This window comes from Macaca fascicularis, chromosome 16, assembly GCF_037993035.2.
Source record: "Macaca fascicularis isolate 582-1 chromosome 16, T2T-MFA8v1.1".
Classification (NCBI taxonomy): Eukaryota; Metazoa; Chordata; class Mammalia; order Primates; family Cercopithecidae; genus Macaca; species Macaca fascicularis.
The window spans coordinates 42,480,387-42,492,657 of record NC_088390.1 but is presented as its reverse complement, the minus strand read 5'-3'; the positions used below and the strand labels follow the sequence as shown (position 1 = coordinate 42,492,657).

The following is a 12,271-nucleotide window of genomic DNA, read 5'->3' as shown; positions in this document are numbered from 1 at the left end:
ATCCCAGACCACCCCGGGCGAGGAGGGCTGAGGTTAGGGAACACCCGTGGATGCTCTGATACTGGTCCTCGGCCTTGGGGGTGACAGTGATGAGGAACTGGGTGCACACATGAGTGGGGCAGCCAGGCCTGGCCAGAGAAGGCACACACACGTGCACAGATGTGTTTACCCATGTACGGTTGTGCATGCACGCACACAAACACATTGCAGGCAGGCATGTGGCCACCTCAGGCAGCGGAGGACCCCATCTCTGGGCCCTGCTGACCCGGGCAAGGCCCCACTGTGATGCGTGCCATGACCTCACAATGTCACTGGTGCTTACCACCAATCCGCTCTCAGGCCTGCCTCTGTGTTCTACGGCAGTTACACGTGCACAGTGGTATCAGCTACACATGCACAGTGGTATCTGGGAACACTTTTGTGGTCTCAAAGGTTTTCTACCTGAGAGGCATAACGCAGGCCAACAGATTCATCAGAATCAGGTGAGTGCGACCTGCTCTCTTCCCTCCAGGCTGACTTGGGGACAGTGGCTATGCTGTGGGTGGTGTTGGCCTCTGGGCAGCTACCGAGGAGGGTCATCCCTGAGCACTCACCGGGTGCCCGTTCTACACTGCCAGTGTAGACGATTGGCTCTTTCGTCCTCATGGTGGCTTCATAGAGTGAGTGCCATTCCCTAGTGTAGCCATTCGACAGGTGAGACGTCTGGGGTCAGAGAGGGGGTAACCGGCCTGGGAATCCAGACAGGACCCTGGGTTTTGATCTCAGCCCTGCCGTACGCTGTGCTGGAATTCAGGCCTGAACCCTGTGACCTCCCTGCCCTAGATCCCAAGTCTTCCCAGGTTTCCCATCTCGATGGGGCAGAGCCTGGCCCTGGCAGAGCAACTGGGATAGATCCACTGTGGGTGGGGGAATAGGAGGGTCCTCAGAACACCTCTGTGCCCTAAGCTGGGTCCTGATGGTGGCTGTGGGCCTCACTGAACACACATGGTCCCTTGTCCTGGGGAACCTTCTGCCTTGGGTAACTGTGGAAAATGAAGGAGCCCTGGAGGGCTGGCTGGGGGGAGACCATCTTCCCTTCTGTTCAAAGGGGTCCAGGCACTGGGGTTCTCTCCACGTATTTCTTGCTCTGTCTGGTCCTCTCGAGGCCTCGCCCTCCTTTTGCCCCAAGTGTTCCCAGGAGGGACGGTCCATCCAGGTGTTCTCCAGGACCAAGGACCCACTGTCCTTCCTCAGTGACATGGGAAAATGATGCCCCCTCCTGTAGGGACAGCTCAGAATGGTGGAGTCCAGTCCCTCCCCGAGTGAGGGTTTCCCCTAGCACAATAGATCATTTTCATCCCCCAAACTGAACGCCCTCCTGCTCAACTGGCATTATTCCTAAAGTGGCTTCTCTGTTCAGACTGAAGGGCCACGGGAGCCAATGTGATGAGTGGAGAAGAACAGAGCAATCAGGAGAGATCTTGTTCCCTGTAGAAAACTGGGCATCTCTGTGGTCCCTGAGCATCCCAGGAGGCCGATTGTACAGCGACCTCTGGTCGCTGACCTCAGTCTCCCTCCACATCCCTGGAATATCCCATCATGGGCCCTTCACCCTTGGCAGGTGGACACTATTCAACCTGCTGGGACAGGTGTGTCCCCATTTCATGGCAATTGGGGACGACGGGATTCTCTGTCCAAGTCCCACTGTCCTCAAGTCCTTGGGATGATGCCCACCCTGCTTGGGACTGGAGACTCCAGACACTCATGCAGGTGCGGGACACTAGGTCTGGCACCTTTTTACCTGGGGAAGGTGATGGAATCGGGGTTACATGGCCAGCCAGCATCTGGGAGCCTGGCGGGAACGGTTCAGGTATTCTCTGGAACTCTCAAGTACAATGTAACTTTTAGATGATTTTGTCTCACAGGATGGTAATCATAGAGGATGCAGATAGTTTGCGGGCACAGGAGCGAGAGAATATCATCATGAACTATGAGAAGGTACAGGTCGGTCTGATCCTTGGAGGGAGGCCTCTTCCAGTGCGCCCTGGTCAAAGGGTCCTGGGCTCCCTAGGAGCACAGAGTGGGCACAGGTGGCTACTACCCCCAGGCCCTTGCACCCTTTGCCTTGGACCCCTCACCAAGCCTCCCTCTGGGTTGCAGGGACACCGAGCTGGGCTGCCAGACGACATGGGGCCTGAGCCTGTTGGAATCTACAACAACATTGATCGCTTTGGGATTGTGCAGTGAGTCGTCTGTGCTCCCCTCACCCCTGAAGCACCTGTCTCAGCTCAGGGATGGGTTTGCTTTTAGAAAGGCCTTTCCGAGGCAGGACTGTCTCGCCGGGTCAGGCCAACCTGCTTTCCAGGGTCAGAACTCCTCCCTGGCTCCCCTACAGGTCCAGCCCCAGGTTGCTGTTAGGCCAGAGGTGCGGGGCCCATCTAGGGAGCGGGTGGGAATGGAGACTGGGCTAGGTCAGGCCCCTGGACTCTCAGCAGTTCTGTCCCCAAGTCAGCACAAGAGGAGCGGGGCAACCTGAGGGTCTGGCCATGTCTACTTGGAAAGAACCCCAGTGAAATCCAAGGGTTCTGGCTACAGGGTGAGGGGACGCCTGGCCTCGCCTCAGGGCTGTTGTCCAGCAGGTCTCTGAGGGCCCACCGGCCCCTGTCCTCCCTCATTTCCCTAGAGCTACAGCCCTCACTGTCCCCATGGAAAAGGGGGAACGGCATGAGAACAATGGGATCGGTGGCCCTAAGAGAATGGAGGAGAAGATGGGCAGGGACCTGTTATGGGCATCTCACCGTGAGGCCAGGGAGGCAGCCGGGCTTGTGGCTACAGACCCTGGGTCTGGTGCTGGGAAAGGAGCTGGGGCCACGTAAGAGGAACCCAGCCAGGAGTCCATCCCTTAGGGATCATAGGATGGAGAGACAGAGGATGCCGGGGGAGGTAGGGTGAGAGGGAGCTGATGAGCTGTGCCACTTCTGAAACGCAGGGTGTGTGGGTCAGGTGCAGGGAGAGGCAGGTGGAAGCTGGGAGTCAGAACCTGCAAGGGCCTTGGGGCTGTCAAGTGGGATGGGCCCCTGGTACACCAGGAGTACACTGGCCAGGTCTCAGGGCAGGCTCCCTTGACCCTGGTGGGGTGATGTGGTCACTCCCTGAGGGACTCCTGTGAGGGCCCTGTCGCCCACCCTGGGCGGCCCCCATCCCGTCTCAGGCCTGACCTTGCTCAGCTCCAGCAGAAAGCACCACCTCCAGTCCAGGACAAGCAGCCCCATTGTGCGGCCTGACCGCCCCCCACGCCAGGGGCCCCAGTTACTCTGGCCAGGCTGGACCCGCACTCCTTCTTCTCCCAGCTCCTGCCCCTCCTGGGAGTCAACCCCACAGGAAGCCCCTTGTCCTCCCTTCCCTGTGTCTTTTCCTGGACTGAGCCCTGAGCTAGATAGGGACAGAGCCTGTCCTTTCTGGGGGTTGGCTCCCAGTCTAGGGCAGCTCCAGGCCCTGTGCAGGTCGTCAGTTCTGCCTGGGTTTTCTTACAGTGAGACAGAGCTGCCTCCTGCCACTGCTCAGGAGGCTAAGGTAAGAGCCTGATGCATGGGGAGGGGGCTGGACCAGGGATGTGGGGACTGGGCGGGTGGTCGGTGGGGCAGAGGAGGCAGCTGGCCTGGGCGGTGGCAGGTGAGGACAACACGATGTCCCTGGGAGGGGCTGCACTCCCTGCTGGACCTGACCCCAGGTTGCTGTAACTTTGGCAGCTTGATAAGATTCCAAAGTGAGAACCACAGTTGTGGCTTGGGGATGGCTGCCTGCCTGTGTCAGGACCCCACCTAGAGGCTGGGACCTGACCTAAGACTGCTGTGTCTGTGGCCTGAGGATGGCACGTCCCGGGGTCCCAAAGCCAGCCCACTGGTGCTCATTTGCTCAAAGGCTCTCAGCCCTTAGGGTCTGCCCTTCCCTGACTCCCTCCAGCTGGGTCCACCAGGGCTCCAGAGCCCAAGACCCAGCATCCATGGGCGGCTCAGGGAAGCCTGGCAGCTTCCCTAACTCCAACATTCCTCATTTGACAGCAAATGCGGCGGGAGATAACACAAAAGAGCAAGTGGATGGAAATGCTGCGACAATGGGAGACATATAAGAACAGTAAAAAGGTAATGTGTGGAGGGAGAGGCCTCCAGAACCACTTTCTGCAGAGACAGGGGACAGGCACCCCTGGCTGTGGCCTGGCGCCGTCAGCCTCTCAGAGGGCGGGTGGCACACTGTCCTCACCCAGAGGACTGCAGGCCTGGTCGGTGGTTTGCCTGCCTATTTGTGCAAGCGTCACCTTGCTGGGAGGGAATCTGAATCTAGGACTGGAAACACCCAGAGCTCAAGGCTAGGGATGCCCTGGTGACCTAAAGGAAGGAAAAGGTTCAGATCAGAGTCCCGACTCTGAGTGCCCATCCACTCTTTCAATCCTGGGAAGGGAGACTGTGTCCCAGCTTAATGTCACCTCTAATGAGGAGTCATGGGGCCAAAACCAACCATTTCCAGAATCCTCGGGCTCTGGTCCTCACTGGGGTCGCCCCGTGGCCTGTGACACCAGGTTGTTTTCTGCCCACAGCTGATAAATCGAGTATATAAGGGCATTCCCATGAACTTCAGGGGCCAAGTGTGGTCGGTCCTGCTGAACATACAGGAAGTCAAGTGGAAAAACCCCAGAACATACAAGGTACACTCAGCCAGAGCACAACAAACAGGACAGGCCGTGTCAGGAGCCCAGGTCTCCAGCTGGAGGGAGCATTAAGCCCAGCCTGGGGGGTGGGTGGGATGGTCAGATGCACATCCTGGGCACGGACAGTGACATAGTCACCACAGACAAACTCGGCTCTGGTGACCCTCTCCAGCTTCAGTAACAAGCCAAAAAGCAGCTTTGTGCACAAGGAAACCTTCCTGCTTCCCTTTCTTCCGGAGTTCTGACTGTGGGCGGACTGCCATTTGGGGCAGGGAGTCTTCCATCTGTTCTGAGGCTGCTTCCTCCTGTTGGCCCTGCCCTACAGGTCATGAAGGAGAAGGGCAAGAGGTCATCTAAACACATCCACCAGATCGATGTGGACGTGAGCAGGACATTAAGGACTCACATCTTCTTCAGGGATCGCTACGGAGCCAAGTAAGTCTATGGGAGCCACAGGGTCTCAGCAGAGATGGAGTGCACGAAAGGGATGGGGGCTTCCCCGGAGAAGAGGCCAGGGTCACCTAGGAGGGATGACAGAGCTGCCAAGACCTCCCCTGACCCAGGGAGCAGCTGGCACCATGAACTGAGCACCTGGTTCCAAGCCCTGGGCCAGACTGGAGCATGTGGGGCCAGAAACGAGGAGGACCCTGTGGAGACAGAAGTCTCCAAACAAAATCATGCACAATGGTGAAAGGTGCTCTCCCTGACCAACAGGGACCCATGGTAGGACGCACGGGAGGGTGGCAGGATGGAGGGCCCATGAGCCTCTCCAGGCAACACTGACAGCACCAAATGCTGGGGCAACTAGGGGTCCTGGAAACTGTCATCCTTGTCTGCTGGGAACATGACATGGCACAGCCACTTTGGCAGCCAGTTTGGCAGCGACTCACAAAGCTCAATGGACTTGAACCACGTGTCCCCAAAGTATCAGAAATATTGAACCCACTGATTTGAAAACTGATGTCCACATGAAACCTGCATGCCACGTCCACTGCTTGATTCCTCGTCACTCACACAAGGAGCCTTCGGGGACAGTCTTCAACATGGGAATGGGGAGAGCAAGGCTGGTTCTCTCTCCAAACGGAAGACTCAGTGAGAAAAGGGAAGGAGCCAGTGATGCCCGCACGAACGTGGGTGGATCCTAGATGCATTTTGCTGAGGGAAAGAAGCCAGACCCAATAAGCTATCACGTAGGATTCCCATTCCTGGGCCATTCTGGAAAAGGCCAAACCATAGGGACTGACAAGCAGTCTGGGTGGCCGGGGGCTGAGGGATCAGGGAGAGGCCGGGTGCATAGGGGCCACCCTGGAGACTTGGAAGATGAAGGAGTTGCTTCAGGAGGGGCTGGAGCAGTAGCCAGGATACTGCCCATTGGTTTAGAACCACGGAGGAACTGTACATCCAAAGACTGAGCTGGCGTGTGTGCAAATTGAAAAAAAAAAAAAATTATTCAGAGTGAAAAGTATCAGACAAGTCACTGTACAACTAGCTATCTGCATGTCACAGACGTGGATTTTCCTGAAACATTCCTCAAAGTCAAAGACCCTGAAGAGCTCACTGCTTATCTGGTGAATCATCTGAACCTGAAATGGGATTTGTTGTTAGGCTTTGTGGACAAACTGAAACTAACGGCATCTGCACAAAACAAACAAAAGCCACCTTTCTCTGTTTCCTAGGCAGCGGGAACTATTCTACATCCTCCTGGCATATTGGGAGTATAACCTGGTGAGTATTCCCAGCAGTGATGTTTCCAGGCAGTATTTCCCTGTTCACAGGAGTGGGTGTCTGGTGGGGTGCTCTCGCTTCTTTTAAAGTTAGTGTTTGTGAGCCACCAGGATATAGGAGGTAGAACTCCAGCTCACTGCTGGCATAAACCTCCAAGCAAGGGGATGGTCTCAAGGAGTCAAGCTGAGACACAAAGGAGTCGGGGCCTGGACTCCTGGTGTCACCTGGGTCTGACCACCACTTCAAAGAACAAGAAATGATGCCCTCCTCCTGGGGCTGCCCCAAAGCCCAGGAGCTTGGCAGGGTCACACGCAGGACGGTGCCATCAGGAGACATTTTGGACAAAGTGCCGAAGTGCCTGATGGACTTGGCTCTTGTCATGAAATGAATTTGCACCCTGAGGAAGCCTCTTCTTCAGAGGAAGCCTCTCCAGTCACCTCTTCCGTCTCCAATGACATGAGTCCTCCCAAGAGACCTCAGTCCTCCCAGGTGATGTCCTTTCACGGTGACTCTGGCTCTTGCAGGAGGCGGGCTACTGCAGGGACCTGAGCCCCATCGCGGCCTTGTTTCTCCTGTATCTGCCTGAGGAGGATGCATTCTGGGCACTGGTGCAGCTGCTGGCCAGTGAGAGGCACTCCCTGCAAGGTAGGTGGACAGCTGCCCATGGGACCTCATACAGCCAGACCCAGGGACGGCCACCCTGGCCAGGTGATCTCGGCTTTCAGCCAAGGCACCTTCCTTGTGTAGCCAGCCCCTTGGGAGTCTTCAGGGTGTCTTTGCTGAGGGTCCCACAGCACTCTGCGGCTGACCCCCAAAGCCCAAGTCAGACGCCTTTCATCCCCATCAGTGGAGGGCATCTCATCCTCCCCGTGGCCACCCTCTGTGTCCTGCTGCCACGCCCTCTGGCTCTGATTCTGTGCAGCTCACTCTCCACCCCCCAAAGTCCTCCTGCCCTCCAGCTGCCCAGGCTCGTGCTGCCCTTGGTGTCCACAAATGGGCCGACCAAGCCCAGGTGGCAACATCTCCACATCCTGTGTCCCCTGGCCCGACCCCACTTCCAGGAGACGACCAGGAAGCCCAGCACCCGCCCTGTTCTGGCCGCCATGTGGTGGCCTTAAGTCAGGCTTGCCCTTTTTGCACCCTGGTCCAGGAGGCCTCTAGGGAAACCTGCAGCCAGACTCCAGGGGATGTTCCTGACCCACCTCCCCAGGGCAAAGGCTGCATGGTGAGGTCACCAGATGGGAGGGTGAAAGGCCTTGCGGTTTGGGGGCCTCTCCAGCTGCCCAGCTCTTCCAGCTGATGACTCCACATCTTGGGGAAAGGCTCTGATTTCTTGACGGGCTGGGGGCTTCTCAGGATTCCACAGTCCAAATGGCGGGACAGTCCAGGGGCTCCAAGACCATCAGGAGCATGTGGTCCCCGCGTCACAACCCAAGACCATATGGCGTCTGGTGAGTTTATGGCGTCTGGTGAGCAAGCTTGGGCTCTTCTCCAGAGGCCCTGATTCCCGTGGGGCTGGTGACTGGCTGAGTCCCAGCCACTGGCTGACCTGGGATGTCGGGTTCTCCATGGGCTGGGAGTTGGTCTATAAGACAGAGGCACAAGGATGGGGGCCCAGCTCCCGCAGAGCAGGGCAAAGGGCAGTGTGTCCACCGGGAGTGTGGGAAGGGGACGGTGTTGTGGGGAGCCCTGGACACCGCCCAGTGTTCTGCACTAGGGGAAGGGTCTTCAGAGGCCCTGGAAGAGGGAGGTTTTTAGGGCAGCCCAGGGGGCCCTGAGCACCTCTGTTCCTCCCATCAGGACAAGGAAGACCTTTGCGCTCAGGGTTCCTCGTTAGGCTGGCTTCTCCAGATGTTGAATGACGGGGTAAGAAGGCACAGGGAGACCCTGGCTCAGGGACCCTCCTTGCCCTGCAGTGCCCTGCTTCCCCAGCCCGGGGGTCTGGTTCACCCACAGCCCACAGGAGGCTCCGCCCACAGGGGGGTCCCCACAGGACACCCAAACAAAACCCTCTGCCCAAGAGGGGTCATCCCAGGGCAATAACTGGGACTCAGGCCCTGCCTTACAGGCAGACTGGGCCAGGACCCAACTTGGAAGGGATCAGGGAAGCCTCAAGCCCTGGGCAAGCCCCTCTCTCCAGGAGCCACACCCCCACTCCAATGAGTGCCCCCCATGAGGAGCTGCAAGACCTTGTCTGACCCAGCGCTCTGGAGGGCTCAGGAAACCCTCATGGAGAAGATCACTGACTCTGGGGACTGAAGCCCCAGTGGGCTCAGCTCGAGCCACCAGCCCCAGCCTGGAAGGGCTACAGTCTCCCACACCTGCTATCCCCACAGATCTCTCTTGGGCTCACCCTGCGCCTGTGGGACGTGTATTTGCTGGAAGGAGAACAGGTGTTGATGCCGATGACAAGCATTGTCTTTAAAGTTCAGAGGAGTAAGTCTCCGTGTGCCCGGTGGGACCTGGGGAGCCCTGGGGTCAGACGCTGACTTACCCGAGGGCAGCTTCCTCACACTGTCCTCATGATCCTCTGTTCTGGCCCAGAGGGAGGTCTGACCAGGTGGGCTGGGCAGGGCACAGTGACAACGAGCCCGTCCCCGACATGGCCCAGATGAAAGTCAGGAGTGTCCTGAGCACTTCCCTGCCCAGGTCGTCCCCCAGCCACAGTCTCCTGTGCACATCTGGACCCCTGGGGTGGCCACAGAAGGTTCTGGCACCGCCCAGTGGGAGACTGAAGTGGCCATGGGGTATCAGCTGTGCCCCCTCCCAGGGAACTCTCCTGGCCTGATGTCCACCCTGTCCCTAGAGCGCCTCATGAAGACATCCAGGTCTGGCCTGTGGGCACGTTTTCGGAACCAGTTCTTCTATACCTGGGAGTTGGATGATGACGCTGTGCTCAAGCATCTTAGGGCCTCTACGAAGAAACTAACAAGGAAGCAAGGGGACCTGCCACCCCGAGGTGGGCTCCAGTGCCATGTCCCCTCCCATGTCACCCTCTGGGGCAGTCAATAGTGGGGGAGTGCCTGAGACCCACAGCCCTACTACCTGGGCCTTCCTCTTCACCTTTTCCTCCTCCTCTTCCTCCTGGACTCTAAGAAAGCACAGGAGGCCCGCCGGTCCTCAGGGCAGGCGCTCAGTGCATGTGTACTGGATGTGTTGTGCCCGCAGGAGGGCGATGTGGGCATGACCCTCCAACAAGCCCCCTCCCACTTTCTGCAGTGTCTCTGTCTCCCCCTCACAGGACCCTCTAGGGCACTAGATGAGCCAGACCCATTTGTGGGAGACCCTGCCCCTCCATGCAAGCACCCACAGCCTCAGAGAGCAGCAGAGGCCCCTCACTGCTGCACGCTCCTCCAAGGTTGCCAGGATAACCAGCCTTGAGCCAGGGTGACAAGGGAATTGGGTGTCCCTGACACCAGAGCATTCAGGGAGAGGGCACAAGCAGGACCCCAGGCGAGAGCCAGAGCCAAGAATTCAGGCAGATGTGGGAACAGTCAGTCCTGGCATGGACTGGGCAACCCAGGAGGGCAGAGGGTGACCCATGTCCAGGTCCTATCACCCACTGTGGAGATGGGTCCCCATGTGAGGTGGCAAAGGGCTGAGTGACATCCAAGTCCCTTCCCACCTGAGTTCTCACTGGGGGCTTTATGTGTGGCCCAATAGCCCTGGGACGAGGGTGTGTGGTAGGAAGCCCCCAGCCAGTCCAAACCCTGGGGGCAGTCCCAGGAGCCACCTGCCATCCCCCCACAGCTTCTCCATGCCAGGTGGCACACACCTCTCCCCTGGGATCAGCAGACTACAGGTGCGTCCTCAGTGTCAGACCACGGGGCCACACAGAGACCCTGAGGACTCCAGAGACCCAGGCAGGTGGGGCCTGGCCGGGAAAGGCCTGCATGGGCTCAGTGGAGACGCTGACCACGACTCTTTTCCTTTCAGCCAAACCCGAGCAAGGGTCCTCAGCACCTAGGCCTGTGCTGGCTTCAAGTGGAAGGACCACCCTCTGCAATGGGGACAGGCAGGCCCCTCCAGGCCCACCAGCCCGGTTCCAGCGGCCCATTTGGTTAGTTTCCCCACCATGGGCACCTTGTTCTTCCACATCCTGTCCTGGTGGGGCTGTCCGGGAAGACACCTACCCTGTGGACACTCAGGGTGTGCCCAGCCAGGCCCCGGCTCAGAGAACACCTCAGGGTTCCTGGAGATTCCTGGAGTGGAACTCGATGCCCCGGCTCCCGACGGACCTGGATGTAGGGGGCCCTTGGTTCCCCCATTATGATTTCGAACAGAGCTGCTGGGTCCGTGTCCCTTCTGAATGTGTCCTGGACAGCCCCGGGACTGTGGGACAGGGCCAGCTCTGGAAGCCCATGGGAACCCTGACACCAGGCCCTGCCGAGGCCCATCAGGACTGAGGGAGGTTGGGAGACATCCCACTGCAACAGGGCACCCCATCTGTGAACAAGAGACTTGCACCCAATTTCTACAATGGCACCATATCCCAGGAAGACCAGCTGGCCACCTGCTGGCAGGCGGAACACCCTGCGGAGGGGGTGAGATTGATTTTCACTGCACTGAGCCACAGTGTGGACGTGGACTTCCAGCCCTGCACTGCACCCAGGACTGATTCCATAGGACACCCCCTTCGCAGCTAGGGACGAGCAGCAGTGCACTCCCACCACAGGGCCTTGCCCCTGCTCCTCTACTTGGAAAGTTCTCAGTTCCCTCCAGGCTTCTAGAAGCATCTGGGGCAGGGCTCATGGCTGGATAACTTCCTGAGGCTTAACAACCCAAACAAACTTCACGTCCTCATTTTATTTTTTGTTAAACTTATGAAAATTGATTAAGAAAGTGTGCAGCTCGAAAGACCTTCACAGATGGGACACACCAGCCCCTAGATCACAAAGCCAACCATGCCCAGCCCCTCCCAGCACCCCCAGCTGTGTGACCAGCTTTCTGAATTCTGACGACACCGTGTGCTTGCCTTTGTATTTTCAACTCTGAGACGGTTAACCCCCTTCCTGTTTCAAAATAAATGTTTTCTGTTGAAATTATTTTAGATATAAAAATTGAAAAGGCACTACAGTGGCCTCCTACACCTTCCATCCAGCTGCCCCTAATAATGACGTTTTGCAGTACCATGGCACATAAGAAATTTAGGCCGGGTGTGGTGGCTCACACCTGTAATTCCAGCAATTTGAGAGGTCGAGGCAGGATGTTCAGGTTCACTTGAGTCTAGAAGTCTGGGACCAGCCTGGGAAACACAGGTGGACCCTGTCTCTAGAGAAAAGTCAAAGAAATTAGCCAGGCATGGTGGCGTGTGCCTATGGTCCCACCTAGTCAGGAGGCTGAGGCAGAACTGCTGGAGCCCATGAGTTCCAGGAAGCAGTGAGCCATGACTGCACCACTGCACTCCAGCCTGGGTGACCGAGTGAGACTTTACCTCTTAAAAAAACATAAGAACTTTAACGTGGGTACAACCCTATTAACTAAATAATAATGTGAACTATTATCTAAGGTTATTAAGGCTACAATTATCCCATTTTTGCCTAACTTCTCGTACCTGTCCCAAGATCCCACCTCGGACTCACCCTCTGCCTTCAGCTCATGTCTCCTCAGCTTCCTCCAGATGGTCCAGCAAACACACACCTGGGCTGAATGGTAGAGCTGATTGCTCGTACACAAGGGGAGACCTGTGGGCAGGGGTTTTCAAACTTATACAGCAAATGAGTTTTCCATGGTGTTCTGGAGAGCACCCTTTGAGAAACACTTTGACCGTGAATCCAGGCCCCAGTATCCATCAGCTGCTCTAGTGAATTTTGTGGAAGCTCAGTGAACACCTGCTTTGCAGGGTGCATGTGAAAGGGGTGA

At 57.4% G+C, this 12,271-nt stretch overlaps 1 pseudogene; it reads left to right on the top strand.

The window, feature by feature from the left end:
* Window positions 1-1,905: 1,905 nt before the first annotated feature.
* LOC135967874 (TBC1 domain family member 3B-like) lies at window positions 1,906-11,412 on the top strand (annotated as a pseudogene).
* Window positions 11,413-12,271: the final 859 nt, after the last annotated feature.